The 22,315-nt window shown below is 41.7% G+C and overlaps 1 long non-coding RNA gene across 2 annotated transcripts; it reads left to right on the forward strand.

Annotated features, from left to right (window-relative positions):
• The first annotated feature begins 33 nt into the window (after positions 1-33).
• Positions 34-21,937, forward strand: LOC122465364. 2 transcript variants are annotated; one of them, XR_006290153.1, is made up of 6 exons: positions 34-217; positions 919-1,122; positions 2,269-2,333; positions 3,156-3,260; positions 8,010-8,150; positions 19,732-21,937. It is a non-coding gene; the product is annotated as an uncharacterized LOC122465364 (long non-coding RNA). The 2 variants fall into 2 exon arrangements; XR_006290152.1 differs by lacking the exons at positions 8,010-8,150; positions 19,732-21,937 and adding an exon at positions 4,874-5,371.
• Positions 21,938-22,315: the final 378 nt, after the last annotated feature.

Below are 22,315 nucleotides of genomic sequence, written 5' to 3' on the forward strand. Positions count from 1 at the left end.
GGGAGAGCCAGGCTTAACTGAACATGAAGCCTAGCTGGGCAGGCGCAGGCTGGGTTACTATAAAGATAGGAAGTCTGTAGTAAAAGAGGGGTGTAGATAGATAGGGAGTCTGCAGTTACTCTCTGGGAACAGAGAGGAAGAAACAGAAATGGAAACCTGAGGATTCTGAGCCTGAAAGAAGGGTCATCTCAGAGAAGCTGTGGGGAAGAAAGGCTGGGTAGGAAGAAGCCCAGGGAAACAGTAGCAAGTGTGCAGGCCTTGGCTGGTTATAGGTTGCTGGGCTTGGACCCAGTGTAGAGAAACTCAAAGCCCTGAGCCAAGAGGGTAAACAGACAGTGGGGCCCAGAGTTGGGGCTGAAGACCTGTTTTAAGGGCTTTAGACTGTGATGTGTGGAACTCTGTTATGCTGGAAGAGGAGGTCTACCTACATAGTGACCTAGCTAGAGGGATGACTCATGAAGAAAGAGTGAGGGATCATGTGTTAGTAACTGACAGAAGGGGGTGCCAGATGGGGCAATAGCTAATCCCACACCCAGACGTGAGCAGGTGCTCCTGCAGGAAGTGAACCTTTTAAAGTTGGCGATATTGTAAAGATATTCTGGGGTCTAAATAGCCACACATCTGGTAACAGTACTGAGTTTGAAATATATACTTAATGGCTAAAAAGATCTGCAAACACATTTTGTAATGGCAGTGAACATGTAAGAAAATGTGGCTTTGTATCTATCATGCAGTGAAATGCTTTATTTTAGTTGAAAAGGTAAAGAAAAAGCACTAGAAATTCAAGTAACTGAATTACTAACATCTAAAGCTTCATGTAAAACAATAAAACCTGAGTAACAGTAGTGTGAAACCTAGGTAGACCTTTTATTTTAACTAATACCAAGCCATGAAGAGTCAACTATGTCTCTTCCACAGGGGAAAACTGTCCTTATGAGAACTTATGCACAGATGGTAGGAGAGCTGAGCAGTGCTGGTGACACTTGAGTCCTCCTGCTGAAGCAGAGCAGGACGGCTGACAGTAGGTAATTCCGCGGGGGGGTGGGGGCGTATGCTGCTGCTCCTTCAAAGAAAAAGGCAGGCTAGGCCTCTACTAATGTGTGCTGCAGAAAACCGGTCCAGGTGGGTATGTTTTTAGGTGGTTAGCCTGAGCCTCTGTCCATGCCATCCTAGGTACAGTGCTGTTTTTAGCATGCTAGCTCAAGGAGAGCTAGTGCAGGTAGTCTACCAGAGCTGGAAATCACGCCTCCCAAATGTAGATGTAGATGTACCCTAGAGGTTCCAATCCAAAGCCTACTGAAGTCAATGAAAAGATTCCTGTTGACTTTGGTGGCTGAAATCCTGGCCTCCCTGAAATCAATGGCAAAACTTCTATTGACTTTAATGGGGCCAGGACTTCACCCAATGAGATTTAGATCCAGATCTACCTGAATGGTAGTGGACAATACCCCTAAAATAGCAGATTGCTCTTTTTCAAAATCATGGAGTTGGCCACCACTGTAATCCTTGGTTCTCCCTTAACAGTAGATTAGAATCCTGCTATGATGTTGAAGGGGAAAGAGGGGCTTTAATCCCCATTAGCACAGCATACGATAGTGCTGGGTTTGACCCAAAATGTATACTAAAGACTTATCAAGTATGTCTTATTCAGTCATTCTGTATAGTTTTCCTTGTAGGGCCTGCTATTAATACAATTAACATAGCTCCAATTGTGTTGTTTTTTTTAAAATACTATTTCAGTATAAAAGTGAAGGGAAATTTCACATAGGGGTATTGTGGGGATTAATTCGGTAATGTCAGCTCAGTAGTTTGAAGATGTCAATCACCATGTGAAGGCTAAGAATTACTATTAAATGTGAAGTTGTCTTAATCAAATTGAAAGGATTGGCTATAATGTAAAACTGAAAACAGCAGTGATACTACATTGAAAAGGAAAGCTAAAGAAATCATAATTTGCTTGATTAGGCTGACAAATGTAACACTAACATTCAGAAAGATGTAAGGAAGTCATTAACCCATTAGAAATTCGGATTATCCTGGGCTAGTTAATAGCTGTACTTTCAGTGGGAGGGGTTTGGTTGGAGAGCAAGGAACAGTTTCTATGATAGTCATACAATGTTATGTAGATCAGTCATATTTTGTTAGACTAGAAATGAATGATTTCCTCTTCCAAGACAAAATTTTAGGAGGTATAAGGAACAGAATGAGAAATCATACCACTGATCTACATAATAGCATTGTATTCTGTCATCCATGCTACTGGGCCAGATTCTCAAGGGTGGAAATCGATGTAGCTTCCTAGACTTCAATTGAGTAATACCAGGTTACATCAGGTAAGGATCTGGGTCCATTGTGTTAACTTCTCCAAAATATGTTGCTTAATTAGTGGGTGTTCAAATATGACTGAAGAGAATAGCCATTACTTTTTTATGTAAAAAGAATCAGGGGTGCTGGAACAAATTTTATAGAGGGGGTGCTGATGATAAAAACCACGTATTTGGTGTCTGTTATTACTACTTTAAGCCAGGGGTGCAGCAGCACCCCTATTTCTAGCATTGCTGAAAAGAGTAGATGAATTTAAACTCAAATTTTCTTTCAAAATTTGTATAATGAAGCATAGTAAATTAACCTGATACTAGAATAAACTATGCTGAATGTAGGAGATCTTATTAGAATCCTGTGATCTACCATATCCCTCAGAAAGGACAGTGTTATACATACAAGTTCTTCCAGAAGGTGGAGGCTCTGAGATACCTAATGTCTATTTTCCTGATTTGTCAAAGAATTATACACCCAACTTCTATTTGCATTAATGCATGCTACCTTCATGAATTCCCTATGCATATTTGGGAGAATACATTAGTTAACTTAGAAAACACATTTATCTAAAACCCATTCAATAATGCAAGGTGAAACAATTTGTTTTTCCAATATGTGGTTGAATGAATAAATAATATTATACCTTGGAATTGAAAGTTATATTGGCTCTCTCTGTAATCTTGAATACAATATGGAAATAAGGAGACCTTTGTGAAAATGTGACTTCATGGTCGAAAGGTCCATAATCGGAAAGTTCTCTCTAGAAATTTATCATTATATATTATAGGAACAGTTAAGGAAGTTACATGCTTATTACTATGCTTTTTGTCCCTTAGAGCACAAGGAAATTACAACTTTCTTGTTGGACATCTGAATTCGAACACTTGATTGCTGTTGAAAAATATCTCCTGCATGAAGATGAAGGAGCAATGTATTCAAATGTAAGTCAGCTTTCACAGCTTGTTTACAATGCAACAGTAGTTGCTATGCTACAGCAAGATATATACAGGCTGTACGATGGGCAGTTTTAAAGAATTTGTTATATTTAGGTATTTATGTAACACAAGCACAGTTTCCTTTTAAACTAAAATAGCCTCATGCCCAATTAATTTCAGCGGATGAATTATATCTGTGGCAGATTGTTCCTTGTGATACTGTACTTGTGCCAGAATAATTCCTTGTTTGAAGAGATACAAATAATGAAGAATGACACGTTTAAGACTTACAGGATGTTCTTATGGAGGGGAGAGATTTAAGATTTGTCAAATAATCCTGTACTATACTAGCAAGGTTTGGACTAGATGACTACACACTTTGGGGCATGAACTTATTTAAATGTTTATACAGTGCCTGTTATACATATACAAACTGTTTTTGGACTTTAGGTGCTACCACAATATAAATAATACATGATGGTGTCGTAGGGCCAGACTCAGCCCTCTTATTCTTGCCAGTATTATCTTACTGCAACAGTAGTAGTCTGACTTCTATATGTGAGTAGTTCCTTACTCCTGAGCTACTCCATGTGAGTAACAGTAGCAAGATCTGACCCTTAGTAAGTCTTTTTCCCTTGCAAGGAAGAGTGATAAAACTTAAATTCTCCCTCAGATTAACAGCAGTGAGAAGGAGAAATGTAAGATTACAAAAAGGAATTCACTTTAAATGGTTATTTCCTTCAAAACTATAGGAAGAAAAAGCTGGTTTCTGCATTGCTTAACCCCCTGAAATGTTTTGCAGAGATCCGAAAACCATAGACATAGCAAACAGACACCTTAACATGGTGCCTCTATGTTATGTTGAAGAAATGACTTCATCACAGCAATATAAGGGACTAGCAAGGCTATATTTGAAATGTTCTGAGCAATTGTAGTCCAATATTAAAATAAATATCACTGAAATGAATAAAACTGTAAAACTGAAACAGGAGGATAAAGTAGAGCATCTTAGTTACTCAGATATTACAGAAACTAGGTCTGTGATCTCTGGAGAAGTGGAGTTTAAGGGGAACTTTGAGATATAACATTGAATAGACTATTTGAGATTTTCAGATACAATTTCCCCTTTCTTGTATCAATTTAATTTTAAAAACAGCCTTTTACTAAAGGAATGTAAAGAACTTCATGCACAGAGCCTGCTCCTCAAATCGGAGAAATGTAAGTCTGGAAAGGATCTTGAGAGGTCAAGTGCAGCACACTGTCCTGAGGCAGAACCAAGTAAATCTAGACCAGGGGTCTCAAACTCAAATGACCAAGAGGGCCACATGAGGACTAGTACATTAGCCCGTGGGCCACACCATTGACCCCGCCCCAGGGGGTGCAGGGGGCTCGGTGCAGGGGTCGGGGTGCGGCAGGGGGCTCGGGGTGCAGGAGGGGTGTGGGGTGCGGCAGGGGGCTCAGGGCTGGGGGTCAGGGTGCAGGAGGGGTGTGGGGTGCGGCAGGGGGCTCAGGGAGGGGGTTCGGCTGCAGGAGGGATTCGGGAGGTGGGTCTGGCCCAGCGTGCACCGGAGACGGGGCATATTGGCTATATATGTGCATCTCAAATGTTTGTTCCTTAGATAACACCCACAAGGTAGCTTACATCCAGTCTAGCCTGCCTATTGTGAATGGACCATTCAAGCTGGATGGCCTATTAGAGACACTTAGCTCTCACAATGGGCCACTGAAGAGACCCAGATGGCTCTTTCTGAGGATGCTTAAGCCTCCAAAGGGCCAGCGGCTACCCCCTGTGGGAGTCATCAAGCCATGTAAGAACATGTGATATGCTCATGTGACCCTGGATTCCATCTTGTGCCAGTAACTTTCCACAAAATGGGTTGTGAGCTTGTTTTGAAACAGAAAATTTCCAGGCACTTGGCAAAGGATATAAAAGACCCTGAAATGGCTTAATGTTGCCTTTTTCCTGCCCTGATTCTCTGGATTGTGGATTTACAACTAAGAGGAGTATATTGGACTGAGGACCTTCCGATCCCTTGGAAATTACCAGAGAGACTTTACAAACCAGCAGTCTATAACATCACTGTTACAAACCTGATTAAGAAACATTGCCATTATTGTATTATATGATTTATTAACAACTTAAACATTTTTTATTAATAAACCTTTAGATTTTGCTTACTAAAGGATTGGCAGCAGTGTGATTATTGGGTAAGAGCTGAGTTATATATTGGCCTGGCTGTGTGGCTGATCTCTTGAGATTAGATGGCCCCTAAATGTAGTGAAATAAATTTTCAGTAATGACTCATCATACAGTCCAATGTCTGAGTGGTGAGATAAGGGCTGGAATGCCTAAGGAGACTGCATCTCTGACTTCTTGTTAACCAGTTTTGTTACTGGCTTGGTATATCTAATGATAGAATAACCACCAGTATGTGGTAAGTCTACCCTATTTCTCAACAGTTTGTCATGAATCTGGTATTCTCATCTGTGACCCACTGAGGCATGGTGAGAGCTGCCTTCTCCCTCTCTCTCCTCTGCCACCCACCCCCTGCTAGGCCCTGGAGTTCTTATAGTGTGTTGAGGGGGCATCAAAGAAAAAGGTTGAAAACCCCTGATCTAGACCATCCCTGACAGGTGACCGTATAATCTGCTCTTAAAAGTCTCCAATGACAGAAATTCCACAACATCTCTGAGCAATTTATTCCATTGCTTAACCACCCTGACAGGAAGTTTTTCCAAATGTCCAACCTAAATGCCGTTACTGCAATTTAAGCCTATTGCTGCTTGTCCTATCCTCAGAGCTTAAGAACAAATTTTCTCCCTCCTTCTTATAACAACCTTTTATATACTTGAAAATTATCATGCCTTCCACTCCCCAGTCTTCTCTTCTCCAGACTAAATGAATCAATTTTTTTTTTTCAATTTTCCTTCATAGGTAATGTTTTCTAGACCTTTAATCATGTTTATTGATCTTCTCTGGACTTTCTCCTATTTGTCCACATTTCCTGAAATGTAGCACCCAGAACTGGACACAATACTCCAGTTGAGGCCTAATCAGCATAGAGTAGAAGAATTACTACTTGTGTCTTGCTTACAACACTCTGCTAATACATCCCAGAATATCTGTTTGGTTTTTTTTTTTTTGGCAACAGTGTTACACTTTTGACTCATGTTTAGCTTGTGATCCTCTGTGACCCCCGTATCCCTTTCCACACTACTCCTTCCGAGGCAGTCATTTCCCATTTTGTATGTTGCAACTGATTGTTCTTTCCTAAGTAGAGTGCTTTGCATTTGTCCTTATTTAATTTAATCCTATTTACTTCAGACCATTTGTCCAGATCATTTTGAATTTTAATCCTTCCCCCAAAGCACTTGCAACCCCTCTCAGCTTTATAAGTGTACTCTCTATGCTATTCTCTAAATCATTGACGAAGATATGGAACAAAACTGGACCCAGAACTGATCCTTGTGGGACCCCACTCGATATGCTCTTCCAGCTTGACTGTGAATCACTGATAATTAGTCTCTAGGAACAGTTTTCCAACCAGTTATTCACCAGCCTTATAGTAGCTCTATCTAGGTTGTATTTGTCTAGTTTATGAGAAGGTCACGCAAGACAGTATCAAAAGCCTTACTAATGTCAAGATATACCACATCTACCACATTTCCTTCCCTCCCCCACAGGCTTGGTAACCTGTCAAAGAAAGCTATTTCGTTGGTTTGACATGATTTGCTATTGACAAATCCATGCTGACTGTTAATAAGGTAACAAGTATCTTTTAGGTGTTTGCAAATTGACTGCTTAATTATTTGCTCCATTATCTTTCTGGGTACTGAAGTTAAGATGACTGGTCTATAATTCCCCAGGTTGTCTTTATTCCCCTTTTTATAGATTGACATTATAGTTGCCCTTTTCCTCTCCCATCTTCCATGACTTTTCGAAGATAATCTCCAATAGCTCAGATATCTCCTCAGTCAGCTCGTTGAGTATTCTACAATGTAGAATACTCTTAGATAGTATACACCAACTGAGGCCTCACTAATGCCAAGTAAAGCAGGATGATTGACTTTCTTGTTAATACACCCCAGAATATGAGCCTTTCACAGCTGCATCACACTGATGACTCATGTTCAGTTTGTGAACCATCATAACCCCCAGATCTTTTTCAGCAATACTATTACCTAGTCAATTACTCCTCTTCTTGTAGTTGTGTATTTGGTTTTTCCTTCCTATGTGTAGTATTTGGCACTTGTCTCTATTGAGTTTAATTGTGTTAATTTCAGACCAGTCCTGAAAGATCCTGAGTAACATTTCAGGATGGATTGCACAAGAGGAAACTTATTCAGGGACATTGCCTAGTGTGGGCAGCCCTGAAGTAGATGCAGAGGGGAGTTCTGCACCCTCTGCATGTGACAGTGGGGATTGGGGAGTGGGACAAGGATATGCCCATGTTGTCTTTACATGAATATAGTGGGCACTAACTAGTAATAATCATTAAAAGGGCTGTACAATAATGGGCAAGATGCCTGAGGTCCAGTTGCTAAAATAGCAGCCTCAGAAGAACAGAACTGGCCTATTCCTTACATCTGATTTGGTGGCAGGTTTTCGTCCTGAGAGACTAGTTGTTAAAAATAATGATAAATGCTGAACTGGTACTCAGAAAATATTTTTAGTTTTAGTTATAAAATCTACTGATTTGAAAAATGTAGTCATAGGCAAGTATGGAACTGATTGTATGGTGTTTTAAATTGTAGATGGCCTCTCAGTTTTACTACAGACATCAAACACTGCTGACTCAAGCATCACCATGATACCCAGCGATGCTGTTCGATTTGAAAAATCAAAGCAGTGCAAGAATGAACACTGAAGTGGATAGGGAGTTGCTCTTTAAAATGGTAATTTTTTGTTGGTATATTTCTCTATAATTCATTAATTGACTTCAATGGGGCCAGGGTTTCACCCGTAGAACTTAGTTCTCCATTCCATTTTGGCAGTTTTACAGTATTGCAACTCTGATTTCTATGAATCTACACCAGTGCCAAATTGGTGCAACAGAATAGGCAATCAGCTCCTCTGTGTCTTTGTTTTCCTTTTGAAATAACGTGTTTTATCTGGATATTTCTTATTCTGAATTCACCCCAAACTTAATTTTCATAAACTGTATGAGGTTTAAAGAGACCAAATATTCATCAGAGTGAATAGCAGTGTATATTCATGTGAATATGTAAACAAACATTCATGTCAACTTGTGTCTGAGGAATTAAAAATAAATTACACCATTTTTTTAAAATGTAGGGATCAAAATACATAGCTAGATCAAGGTACTAGCATTTAGAAGATAGATAATCCTGTCAGAATACCTTAACATTAAAGCATTGCTGATCATAAAGGAAGTGGACTTTGTGCTGGTTGGATGGTAGATTACAGCATGCTAGGGAGAGACAAGATTTATGTTTATACTACATCTTTTAAATGCAAAGTTCAGTGCTTGGTTGTAAACAAAAGCATTCTGCTGAGTTTATAGATCAATTTGTGTCTGAGTATATTTGTAAGGACTTTTCTGTCTCTGGTGTTAAAATGCTCTATGCTAGTTTCTTTCAGGCGTCAAAAGTGGGTTTTAAGGAGGGATCAGTGGTGCAAGTGGAATCAATTTCTTACTGGTACAGGGTGGGGCAGCAGCTAATGGGGGGGCACATAATCTCCTCACATGTCCTTCCATGTAACTCCTCCCCCACCTGCCTCCAGGCCGGGGCCCCCACGCTCTCCCCGTCCCCTTCCCATGATCCACCCCCCTTACTTGGGGAGGGGAGGGCTCTGTCCTCCTCCACCGTGTCGGGGACTTTGGAATTGCAGCGGTGAAAGGAGCAGAACGTGGGGCTGCTGGATGGCCACATGCCGGCAGCTCCTCTGGTGCAGCTCTACCACCCCAGCCCTTCCTCGCAGGGTCTCCTCTGTCTGTACAGCAGCAGCCCCAGCGGAGGACAGGGCTGGGGGTGGTGCTGGGGGCAGTACAGCCATGCCAGAGGAGCTGCTGGCGTGGGCTGCCTGGTGGCCCCACATTCTGTTCCTTTCCCCACTGTGATTCCCATGCCGGCAGCTCCTCCAGTGCAGCTGTGCTGCCCCCAGCCCGTCCTCCAGCAGGGCTGCTGTACAGATGGAGGAGACCCTGCATGGAAGGGCTGGGGGCAGTACAGCTGCACTGGAGGAGCTACTGGTGGGGGGCTGCCCACCAACCCCACGTTCTGCTCCTCCTGTGTCTTTCCAGTATGCCATACCAGCTATAAAGATCTTGCTGGTAGGTGTACTGTACCATACCACCCTACTTTGCACTGCTGGGAGGGATTAAAAGTAGGCGAGGGTAGTGGCTGATCTTTAATTATGCATAGAAATGTGCAATCCTTTTGACTGCTATTAAGATCTTTGCTGTACTGTGTGGTGGCAGTGAGTTCAGTGGGTAATTATACTTGTTTAGAAAAGGTTATTTCTAAATTTTACCTTTTTAATTCAACCAGGAATCCTATTTGTTTTGATTATGAAAAAAGAATAAATAGGAATTGTAAGAGGGTCAAAATACTTTTGAACCTCACAAGTTCTTCTCCTCTCTCTTTTTAAAATTTATTTATTTATTTTATTTTTTTAAATCCAGAAAAGCTGTGAAGACATCCAAGTAGGGCTGTCACAGATATGAGGGCTCCTGATTTTGTGCTGAAGTGGTTTAACTGAATGAGTGAGTGATTTGAACTGCCATGTCAATGCCCATAAAGCAAAGAGTAAGTCCAGCTTTTTGCTCAAGTGTAAGGAATGGAGAGGTTCGACCCATGCCTTTATCTATAAAAATGATTTTTGCTGAATTAGGACAGAGTTTGACAAGTCAGATCAGATCTCCCATTCTCACTTAAAGAAAGGCGGATAGCACCACAGTGAAACAGTCAAGCTTCTTACTTTCCTATCTATTTAACTGGAGAGGATTGTTATTCCCATTTAGGAATGAGCTTTCTTTGTTCATGTTTGGTTCTCTTAGAGTAGGTACAATATTACGTTCTTTTGGAATAGACTTATTCCTGATGGATCACGGTTTGCCTTTTTGATGAGGGCATTGGTAATATTTTCTAGTTAAGCATAGCTGATGTTAGTGTTACATCATTTGATTATGTAAGAGAAATGTTGGCCTTTTCTATCCAGTTATTAGTGTAGTGCTTTATTTAATTATGTCTTTAATTAAATTTTGCAATGGGATAGGGTGTGGAAGCCTGCTATAAAAGTTTTCAACTTGTCAGCACCCTTTTTTCTAAGTGCAATGTCTAAAGGCCAAATTCTGCTTGCAGCAATGCTATTGTCATCAAAAATGGAATTTAGCCCTTATTGTTGCTATCTGATACCTTTAGTAGGATACAATGTGGGAGGAAAACTTGACTCCTCTTAATCTGTGTGGAGAGGTAGAAGAAGAGATGAGAGGCTAGATCCTGAACTTGTCAATTGGTGTAGCTCAGCTAAATTTTGGTGGAGCTTTAGTGACTTCTGTCAGCTGAGTATCTGGTCCTAATAAGTTTGAAACTCCTCACCTGAGGATAATCAGGATTTCTTAAATGTTAGCAGAACTCGACTGCAATTGGAAGCAAAAAAATTACAGTTGCTCTTTGACTAAAATGGCTTCCTTTAGTCTGTTCCGAATACACAAGACTGAAAATGGCTTACCCTCCCATCAGCAGAACAGACTTCAAACTCAACATGATTGCCTATCCCCTGCTGTGGCATCGGCCTCTCATGCTTGCCTCCAGCTCTGCTTCCCGGTTGGTCTGGGTTCTTCTCACTTAGTTCCTTTTTAGAATCTCACAGTCTTAAAGACCAGCTGCTTTAAACCCAGCCACTGCCTCTCCAGCAGCTATTCATGGGCAGAGAGTTTGTTTTAAATATGAATCTTCTAGTAAAGGATAACTGGGGTATATAGCAAACTTCCTATCTATCCCTTTGAATAGGAACATCATCCTCTGCATTCCTGAGGTTCTTCTGTGCAGGTGAAAGGGATGGGAGGGGAGGTGATGTATAATGGATTCGACCAAATACAGTCTCTCAAGAAAAAGGTCTATTATAAGGCTAATTATAAGTATTATACTTTGGAAAGTATTTCTATAAAACTGGCATTACAAGTTTCTATGTTTACTGTGTCTCAAACCTTTCTATACAAAGTTTGCTCAGTCAATAAATAGGTGGAGACAAAGCCCCATCTTGCCAGCCTTGCAGGCTCTTTGCGACCTGGAGGTCAATCTGGATTCTTACTGGCTTATGCATCATCAGCAGTCTGTGGTTTAAAAAAAAAATAAATAAATAAAAATTAGTAAGTCAACTGTTGCTCCTCAGTTATATCTATGCAACCCTTTATCCTCAGGGTAGGTACTTGGTCACATTTAAGTAACCCTATTGCCTTCAGAGGGGTAACTCTGAGTGTAATTTAGAGACAAGGTGGGTGAGGTAATATCTTATATTGGACCAGCTTCTGTTGGTGAGAGAGACAAGCTTTCGAGTTCATACAGAGCTCTTCTAATAAAAGATATTATCTCATCCACCTTGTGTCTGATACCCTGGCACTAACATGACGACGACAACAACAACAACACTGTGCAATTTAAAGACAGTTTCTTCAGTTGGTACTTGATTAACAATTCTGCTAATGTATAAGCCAGAAGATAACCCAGTTCACTATCCCGGAGTTGTTTTAGGTCTCCAGGACCACAAGGAGAAGAAGGAAAAAAAAAAAAAACAACAGAAAATACCTATCCTGGTTCTCTACTCAGCCAATTTTGTCATTGATTTCAACAATTACATAGGTATAAAGATGGTGTAATGGGGTGGTAGTATTAGTTCTGAATACACCCAGGAAGAGATATAGCAAGTTAGAGTCCAGTCATGGGATGGTTTGCACATCTAAGCAATGTTGGAAGGGGGTAAAACAGAGCTGCTATGTCATCCTTCCCTAGAGAGATGATAACGAAGTGATAATTTTTCCCTAAACATGTTCACTTTTATAATGGGAACCATGTTATGATATCTAGAAATCAGCTTGAACATTGTACAGTTAAAAAATCTGAGCCAAGTAGGGGTGATGGAGCATTCTCCATAATCGTCACTTAAAAAACAAATAAAATAAAACCCTGTGGTTCACTCAGAGCTCGTTGCCCAGAGGATGTTATTTTAGGCAGAAGTCATGCTATAGCTTCTATAGTGCAGGGAGCTAAATTATTCACTACCTCCTTATCAGTCTTTTACAGCTCAGTGTCAACAAGCGAGTTTGAAACCCCTCCAGGGGAAGGCTGATCAGTCCCTTCTGCTCTGCCATAGATACCACATATTGTTTCTCATTTGCTTAATCTCCTTATAAAAAATGATGAGAAGCCATCGAACTAAATAACTGATGAATCCACTATAGGTTGCAGACAAGCTGATTCACGAGTGCCCATAATCTGGAGTAAATCCACTAGGGTTTTTTTTGTTTGTTTGTTTGTTTTTTTTTGCTTAAAGTAGCTTGTGGCTCTTCTGAAGCACTCTTGACAGGCTCCTTTTTTGTCCAGTTGTATGAGCACTAGAATCACACACCATGTACAAACTTTTCGCAACAATCTGGAACACCATAGAGACTTCTAATTCACAGCCCTTCCCTTAATGCATGCTGGCTTTGAAGCACTAACAGATTGCAGTTTCCATGTGATGAAAAAGTGTGCTCTCATGATCAAATGCTCTGTGCAATTGCACTGATCTGCTTACCATATGGATGGGACAGGAAAAAACAAGTCCAACACGGGAAAAGAAAAGTTACTTTTCAAAACTGTAGCGTATTCATGAACATCCTCCATGTCAATGAAGGCTTCTATTTTGTTCCCTGGCAGGATGTTTTGGATCTTGTCAGAGCATGTTTTTCAGTCTGCCATGGCTCAATGTGTGACAAAGACCAAAAAGGAGAAAACATATATAATACCTTGGGATTCATTTTTTTTAAGTGTCAGGATCTCTCTATAACCTCCGCTGCATGACTCTGTTACTGAAAAATAATAATATTCACCAGTAAGAGAAACGGAACTCCAAATTAGTGTGAAACACAGATAACATGGGAGATTAAAATGAGGATGCTTCCAAATTGAGGGACCTGTGAGAGCAGAGCCTCAGACTGGAGCGGATAGATGCTTACTAAAGGAGGAATTTTTACAAAGGATAGTGTCAACAAGCTAAAGACAGTTGTATTCCATTCCTGCAGAATCAGTTGTCTAGCAAAGGAAAGGCAGGTTGATAACGAAAGCTTCATAGATTGTAAGGCCACAAGGGACCATTGTGATAATCTATTATGGCCTCCTGCGTAACACAGGCCATGGAACTTCCCCAAAATAATTCCTAGAGCAGATCTTTTAGAAAAACATCCACTCCTGATTTTAAAAATTCAGTGAAGGAGAATTTACTATGACCCTTGGTAAATTGTTCCACTGTATTATTATTTATTTATTAATATTACATAGCACTTCGAGGCCCCAGCTGAGATCAGGACCTATTGTGGCGTTGCACAAATACATTAAAAAGAGACAGTTTGTGTCCTTAAGAGCTTACGTAGACAAGACAAAGGTGTATGTGGGGGAAAGGAAGAATTATTAGCCCCATTTTGCAGGTAGGAAACGGAGGCATAGTAGATAAGGGGACAGATTTTTGAAGGTATTTAGGCACAAAGATGCAGCTAGGCACCTAGTGGGATTTACAAAAGCAACCCAGGAGAGTTTGGCAACTAACCAGTTTAGGCACTGTCAAGGTTCCTTCCCCACTCTGAACTCTAGGGTTCAGATGTGGGGACCTGCATGAAAACCCCCTAAGCTTATTTTTACCAGTTTAGGTTAAAACTTCCCCAAGGTACAAACTATTTTCCTTTTTCCCTGGGACTTTATTGCTGCCACCACCAAGCGTCTAACAGATATATAACCGGAAAAGAGCCTGCTTGGAAACGTCTTTCCCCCCAAAATCCTCCCCAAACCCTACACCCCCTTTCCTGGGGAAGGCTTGATAAAAATCCTCACCAGTTTGCATAGGTGAACACAGACCCAAACCCTTGGGTCTTAAGAACAAGGAAAAAGCAATCAGGTTCTTAGAAGAAGAATTTTAATTGAAGAAAAAGTAAAAGAATCACCTCTGTAAAATCAGGATGGTAAATACCGTACAGGGTAATCAGATTCAAAACATAGAGAATCCCTCTAGGCAAAACCTTAAATTACAAAAAGACACAAAAACAGGAATATACATTCCATTCAGCACAGCTTATTTTCTCAGCCATTTAAACAAAACAGAATCTAACGCATTTCTAGCTAGATTACTTACTAAGTTCTAAGACTCCATTCCTTTTCTGTTCCCGGCAAAAAGCATCACACAGACAGAGACAACCTTTGTTTCTCCCCGCCCCCTCCAGCTTTGAAAGTATCTTGTCTCCTCATTGATCATTTTGGTCAGGTGCCAGCGAGGTTATCCTAGCTTCTTAACCCTTTACAGGTGAAAGGGTTTTTCCTCTGGCCAGGAGGGATTTTAAAGGTGTTTACCCTTCCCTTTATATTTATGACAGACACTTTTGAAAATACCACTAGACACCTACCTGGACTTTTAGGTGTTCAAAGGAAAGGACAAAGGAAACGCAGTGGATCTAATTTGCCTCGATTTCAGTAAGGCATTTGATACAGTTCCACATGGGGAATTATTAGCTAAATTGAAAAAGATGGGGATCAATTTGAAAATTTAAAGGTGGATAAGAAACTGGTTAAAGGGGAGACTACAACGGGTCACACTGAAAGGTGGACTGACAGGCTGGAAGGAGGTTACTAGTTGAGTTCCTCAGGGATTGGTTTTGGTACCACTCTTATTTAATCTTTTTATTACTGACCTCGGCACAAAAAGTGGGAATGTACTAATAAAGTTTGAGGATGACATGAAGCTGGGAGGTATTGCCAATACAGAAAAGGACCGGGATATCATACAGGAAGATCTGGATGACCTTGTAAACTGGAGTAATAGAAATAGGATGAAATTTAATAGTGGAAAGTGCAAGGTCATGCATTTAGGGATTAATAAGAATTTCTGTTATAAACTGGAGACTCATCACTTGGAAGTAACAGAGGAGAAGAAGGACCTCGGTGTATTGGTTGATCACAGGATGACTATGAGCTGCCAATGTGATATGGCCGTGAAAAAAGCTAATGCGGTCTTGGGATGCATCAGGCAAGGTATTTCCAGTAGAGATAAGGAGGTGTTAGTACCGTTATACAAGGCACTGGTGAGACCTCATCTGGAATATTGTGTGCAGTTCTGGTCTCCCATGTTTAAGAAAGATGAATTCAAACTGGAACAGGTACAGAGAAGGGCTACTAGGATGATCTGAGGAATGGAAAACCTGTCTTATGAAAGGAGACTCCAAGAGCTTGGCTTGTTTAGCCTAACCAAAAGAAGGCTGAGGGGAGATATGATTGCTCTCTATATAAATATATCAGAGGGATAAATGCCATGGAGGGAGAAGAATTATTTAAGCTCAGTACCACTGTGGACACACGAACAAATGGATATAAACTGGCCATCAGGAAGTTCAGACTTGAAATTAGACGAAGGTTTCTAACATCAGAGGAGTGAAGTTCTGGAACAGCCTTCCAAAGGAAGCAGTAGGGGCAAAAGATATATCTGGCTTCAAGACTAAGTTTGATAAGTTTATGAAAGGGATGATCTGATGGGATAGCCTAATTTTGGCAATTAATTGATCTTCAACTATTAGCGGTAGATATACCCAATGGCCTGTAATGGAATGTTAGATGGGGTGGGATCTGAGTTACTACAGAGAATTCTTTCCTGGGTGGCTGGCTGGTGAGCCTTGCCCACATGCTCAGGGTTTAGCTGATCGCCATATTTGGGGTCGGGAAGGAATTTTCCTCCAGGGCAGATTGGCAGAGGCCCTGGGGGTTTTTCACCTTCCTCTGCAGCGTGGGGCATGGGTCACTTGCTGGAGGATTCTCTGTACCTTGAAGTCTTTAAACCATGATTTGAGGACTTCAATAGCTCAGAGATAGGTTAGAGGTTTGTTACAGGAGTGAGTGGGTGAGATTCTGTGGCCAGCGTTGTGCAGGAGGTCAGACTAGACTATCATAATGGTCCCTTCTGACCTTAAAGTCTATGATTCTAAATGCCTTTGATAATCTGTCCCTAAGTGACATGTCCAAGGTCACCCAGAAAGTCTGTAGCAAAGCCAGAATCTGACCCCAGCTCTCCTGAGTCCCAGACCAGTGTCTTAATCACAACACTATCTTTCATTCCCATGCTAAGGTTGCTCAATTGCCTGTATATTTCCTGAGGGGCAAAATCTTTTTACTTTTTTTTTTCTCACGATCACATGATGCTATAATATTTCCTGTGAAAATGGTGCTAGATTATTTAATTTCCATGGTCAGTGTATACAATATTTGATTAACCATGATATACTGGTTAATATCAGAATCACAAAAGACATAAACAGTGTAATATGTATCTGCTAGTTGTTTTAGATGTTGATAATAGTATTTTTATACTGCTTGATACATTCCAAAAATTGTACAGACACTAACTAATCTTCAGAACACCAGCAGTAGGTATGTTGGTAAGTATTATTATCCCCATTTTAAAGATGGAGAAACTGACAATGAAAGGCGATCTAACTTCCCTAAAGACACAGTGGCAGACCCAGGATTGGTATTCAGCCTTTCTGCCTCCCAGCTCTGTGTGCATTCCTCCAGACCACACTGATTTTATAATAATAGTAATAATAATAGAGCTACAAAAAACGTTGATCCTCCTGTAAATTGGAAACAGGTGGCAGCCTTAGTTTTGAGTATCAGATCTGTGGGTACAATAACAGGAGAGGTAATTGTTTTCCCTAAATTATAACTGGACCTAATTTTTAGTATATTATTTAGTCAATATTGGGGGAGTTCTTAAATGTAATAGGCAGGACATAGAAGTTTATAACCTGTTTTTCTCTGGCTATGGTTTTAAGCAAACATTTGTGTATTGGAAGATTTTTCTCAGTGTTATAAATTGACTGAATAAACTAGAGTAATGTAATGCTAGTTTAATGATCTCTCAAATCCTAGGGCAAACCTCTGACAGAGGAAGCCCGGGGCAGATCCTCAGGTGATGGAGCTATGACCATTTACACCAGAGGAGAATCTGCCCTTGTGTATTTTAGATGTCAATATTTACTAGTTACTTAAACATAGGGTCACCCAGTTTGGGTGGGACACTCTTATGGACTAGATAGTATGCAAAACAAATCATGCTTGTTGCCAATGATTGAGAAACGAAGGTGTTTTAGGGCTAAATTAGTGAGTATAGTTGCATTTAGAGACAAAAATGTGTGTATACACCATGCATAACCTTCTTTAAAGGTCTGTGTATATTTTAGGCTGGAACAGACACAATATCTCCTCACTCGCTCTCTTTTTATTTATTTTTTTTTAGATATCCGGTTTGTTTGCTCAATGTATAAAATATGCAAATCAACAATTGCTAATGAAACAATAAAAGCCTTGAAACTTCTGCGTAGAATTAATTTCTAAACTGACCATTTTATCTCCATATCGTTAAAAACAACAAAAACACCCCCCCCCCCACTACCTCACAAATAATTTTGATAGTAGCATAGAAACTCAACGGAAGGGGATATTATCAGATAATAAAATCTCTGGAGGTTTTCAAGCCTGTCAGCTCCTAAAATAGTGTTGTCCCTTACATCATATCTGAATTGCATCAGGTTAGTGGAATGCAACTTCCTTTTCGATTTTTGTAAAGATTCTTTTTTTTTAGCTCTGCTTTATCACAATGACAGAGAACTTACAATATTCTTTAGTCATCCAGTCGAGAGATTTCCTAGAATCTGATAAACTAAGCTTTTTCACATCTATTAAAAAGAAGAAAAAATCATGTAGGGCTTAAGTCATAAAATAGCACATATTCCCACGCATACATATTAACTTCATAGCAAATTGTGCATGGCATGTAAACTGCAAAATATATATATAATGTAAGTACAGAACAACTTCAGGTTGTCTGATATAAATAGGGAGGCATGAGGTTTAGTCAGCAAAAATTAAATGCAGACATGGGTAGATATACTCTAGATTAGAATATGCTGTGATCTTACTGTATGTTCAATTTATGTGGACACGTATTCAGTGGTGAGCTGGAGCCGGTTCCCACCGGTTCGCTAGAACCGGTTGTTAAATTTAGAAGCCCTTTTAGAACTGGTTGTTCCGCGAGAGACAACCGGTTCTAAAAGGACTTTTAAATTTAACCAGCAGAGCACCCACTGGCAGCTCCCCGCCCTACCCCACCCCACCCCCAGCCCAGCCCCAGTTCACCTCTGCTCCACCTCCGCCTCCTCCCCTGAATGTGCCGCCCCACTCTGCTTTTCCACTCCTCCACCCCAGGCTTCCCGCGAATCAGCTGTTTGTGCGGGAAGCTGGGGTGGGCTGAGAAGCAGGCCGCGGCTTCCTGCTCAGGCCCAGGGAGGCGGAGGTGAGCTGGAGCGGGGGGGGAGTGAGAGGAGGGCCGCCCATGCCACAGCAGGTAATCCAGGGGGTGGGGGTGCGCGCGCAGGGGAACCGCTCCCCACCCCAGCTCACCTCCCTTACCCTCGGCCTGAGCGGGAAGCTGCCACTTGCTTCTCAGCCCTCCCAGGCTTCCCGCCAAACAGCTGATTCGCGGGAAGCCGGGGAGGGCGGAGAAGCAGAGCGGGGCGGTGCGTTCAGGGGAGGAGGTGGAGCGGAGGAGAGGTGAGCTGGGGCCGGGTGCGGGACGGGGAGCTCTGCACCCACCAAATTTTCCCTGTGGGGGCTCCAGCCCCAGAGCACCGAGGAAGTCAGGCGCCACTTTTGATCTGATCAGTGGGGGAGCGGCCGCTCCCCCCCAGCTACGCTCCCCTGCCCCTAGGAGCCAGAAGGACCTGCCGGATGCTTCTTGGGAGCTGCCCCAGGTAAGCACCTCCGGGACTCCCCACCTCGCCCCCCGGCAGGTGCCTCTGGCTCTTAGGGGTGGGGTGGGCACCCACTACAGTGGCCCACAAGACCCTTCTGCCGGTTCTGGGGGCAGTCAGGGGCCAGGGGAGGGGGGTGGATGGGGTTGGGGGGGGCGTCAAGGAACGAGCGGGGGTTGGATGGGGCAGGAATCCCGGGGGGGTGGGCAACGACCCCCTCGTGGGGTGAGGAGGGAACCCGTTGTTAAGATTTTGGCAGCTCATAACTGCACATATTCAACTAAGTAGGACAGAGCAGAGATTGGAGGGCATACCAAAAAAAGAAAGAAAGACGTGTACTGTAACCAGATAACATCAACCTCTCTTCTCTTGATATCTGCTTTCAATTTATGAACCTATGTTGTGCTGTGAGTGAAGTTATTAGCACTGTGACTGCACAGGTCTAAACTTGCTGTGGTAATGCATTCCAGACAACTGCTCTTCCAGAGAAAGGACTATCACTGAGAAGCAATCAAGCCTGTGATCTGGGCTCCTTGACCTGGGTTGTCTCTTAACTGCTGGCCCACCCCAGGACCAATGGGTTTTCTACACATGGACTTGTGGGGAGGAAGTGGAGCACATGGTAGAGACACAGAGACTCACCTTAAGAACAAGATTCTGCTGTGCAAGGAACCTATTGGCACATTTAAGAAGGACTTCAAAGAGAGAGGGGGCAGAAGGGACTCTTCCCAGCCTGAAATAGTGAAGAACCTTGGCCTCACAAGAAGGGGTAAACTCAGACTGGAGAGGGTGGCACAGAACCACATGAGACCCAGTGATTGAGTCCACTCGCAAGACACTGGTGACTGTACAATGGGATACGGGACTAGGTTGCAACTCACGGCAAGAAAAATGTTAATGAAAAATGTCAGAGCAAAATAATGAATATATTTCCAAGGCAATCTTTATACATTATAAAAGATAGCAAAGGGCACAGCATGCAGCTGAGTGAGATTTTCTTGCACCAAAATTGCTTGCATGGTGGAGATTTAGGAAACAGATTTTTCATGGTATTTCAGCACTTAAAGATTCTGAATGGCACCTATTAGGATTTTCCAAAGCACCTGGGCACCCTCCCATTGATTTCAATATGATTTAGATATCTAGGCATTTTTGAAAATCCCATGGTGCACAATTTGAATCTTTAGGCACATAAATACCTTTAAAAGTCTGCCCCCAGAACTCCAATTGGTGGTGTATGTGAGTATATAGAGTATATCCTGTAGGCCGGCTTGACATGAGTAATTAAACAAGGGAAAGGCCTCAGTTCTTGGAAGACAGGATTAGGAAGTTAAATAGATCAGCATGCTGAAAACAGAATGTTTATGCTAACTAAAAGACAGGTAAATGGGTCAGGGAGCTAAGAGACACAATGTCTGAACTAGCTAAGATAAGGGGAGGGAACACCCAGGGAACCATTTACGAAGAACACGATAACAATGGACAAGCTAGTTGGGAATGTAATGATAAGGTAAAGAGTAAGTGGAACATAGACACTGCATAGACAGAGCGTGCTGTACAGGCATTAGTTCCTACAAAGTAACGAAGACAATCCCCAGGTGTGTGATGCAATGTATAGTACATGCAATGAGATGTGTAAATGCAAATAAAGAGAGAGGGTTTCTGTGTAACTTTGGATCGGTGAGGTACCCTGTATCTATCCCCCTGGGTTTCAGTCTGTTCAGTGTAGCATTGCTGTATGCCAAATAAAGATACGTGAAGGGCAAAGTCTCTAGTCAAACTGAGTTCTTAGGAAGCAAAGTGGAAAGAGGTCTTGGAGGGAATCCCAACATACCCACCTCACTGAGATGGAGACCACATTTGTTTTCCATTTTCCTAGCCATTTCCCCAGGACTAATGTTGGTGATACTGGCCAATCCAGAGGCAGTCAAAATCCAAAGTAAAAATCCCATTCTTAGATGGCCGTAGCACTTTTTCTGCTAGAAGAAGCTGCTGTTCCTGACCCACTCATGTTAGCAGGATCCGCCTCCATCCAGCATAGCTCAAGCCACCTGTCTTGTGGGGATTAGGGAGAGGCACATGCAGAGGAATGGGAATACTAATGGAACTGGAGCAAAGGTCCTTAGTTCAAGAAGTCAAATAGAGGAGGGTGTAGGTGGGGAAATGGCTCCTGGCCCAGGAAGCTGTGGAGAGGAGAGCAGAACTATAGATAAAGATTCTGAACAGAAACCTGATTGGGGGGGAAGCTGGTGCAGGGAAACTTAGAACAGTATTTCCATTTCCCCCCAACTTGATCCCTGATTAAAACAATAAAATATTAAATTATACTATCCTGTGTGGTATTAGAAACTAAACCACAATGGTCTGAGAAAGGAACACTTTCTCTTCCTCTTTCTTTCTAAAAGTAGTACTGACCAAAGTAATGGTAAGAAAATATGACATTTAAAGCTGTAACTCCCAATGACAGTTTGCACTTGTTTAAAAGCGTATTTAACGCCTGTACTCAGCTAAAGTCAAGGGGCCAAATGCAGAAATGATGTAAATATGTACTACCTTGCAGTCATTCATTGGATTCCCTTGGATTTAATCTCACCTGCTGATTGATATGTAAGGGAGTCTAATGTAGTCTAACACGCATCCTGATGAGCTGGAATAAATTGTAAGAATATGCAAGTTATGGGAATTGTCTGCTTTATTTTACACATTCCTGTGCCTTCCTTGTTTTTGCTTTTCTTGATACATGGTCACTTCTGGTCACATAGGCTGACAAGTACATCAACTCAGACTCTCTCATGCTTGTTTAGATTCTTTTGCATGCGTTCATTCAGAGCTGATGAAAAAGCAGGGAATGGTATAAGTCAGTGAATGTGAAACTAAATAAAGCTAAGGGAGGCTGCAGCTTCCTTCTCCACTTTTAGGAATGTTACAGTTACGTTCCTAGAAGTGGAGAAGGAAGGTGCAGTGCGTATGAACTGTTTTGTAACACTGATATTCAGCAAATAATCATGCAAACCACAACCTAGTACAGTAACTCCTCACTTAACGTTGTAGTTG

This window comes from Chelonia mydas, chromosome 4, assembly GCF_015237465.2.
Source record: "Chelonia mydas isolate rCheMyd1 chromosome 4, rCheMyd1.pri.v2, whole genome shotgun sequence".
Taxonomy (NCBI): Eukaryota; Metazoa; Chordata; order Testudines; family Cheloniidae; genus Chelonia; species Chelonia mydas.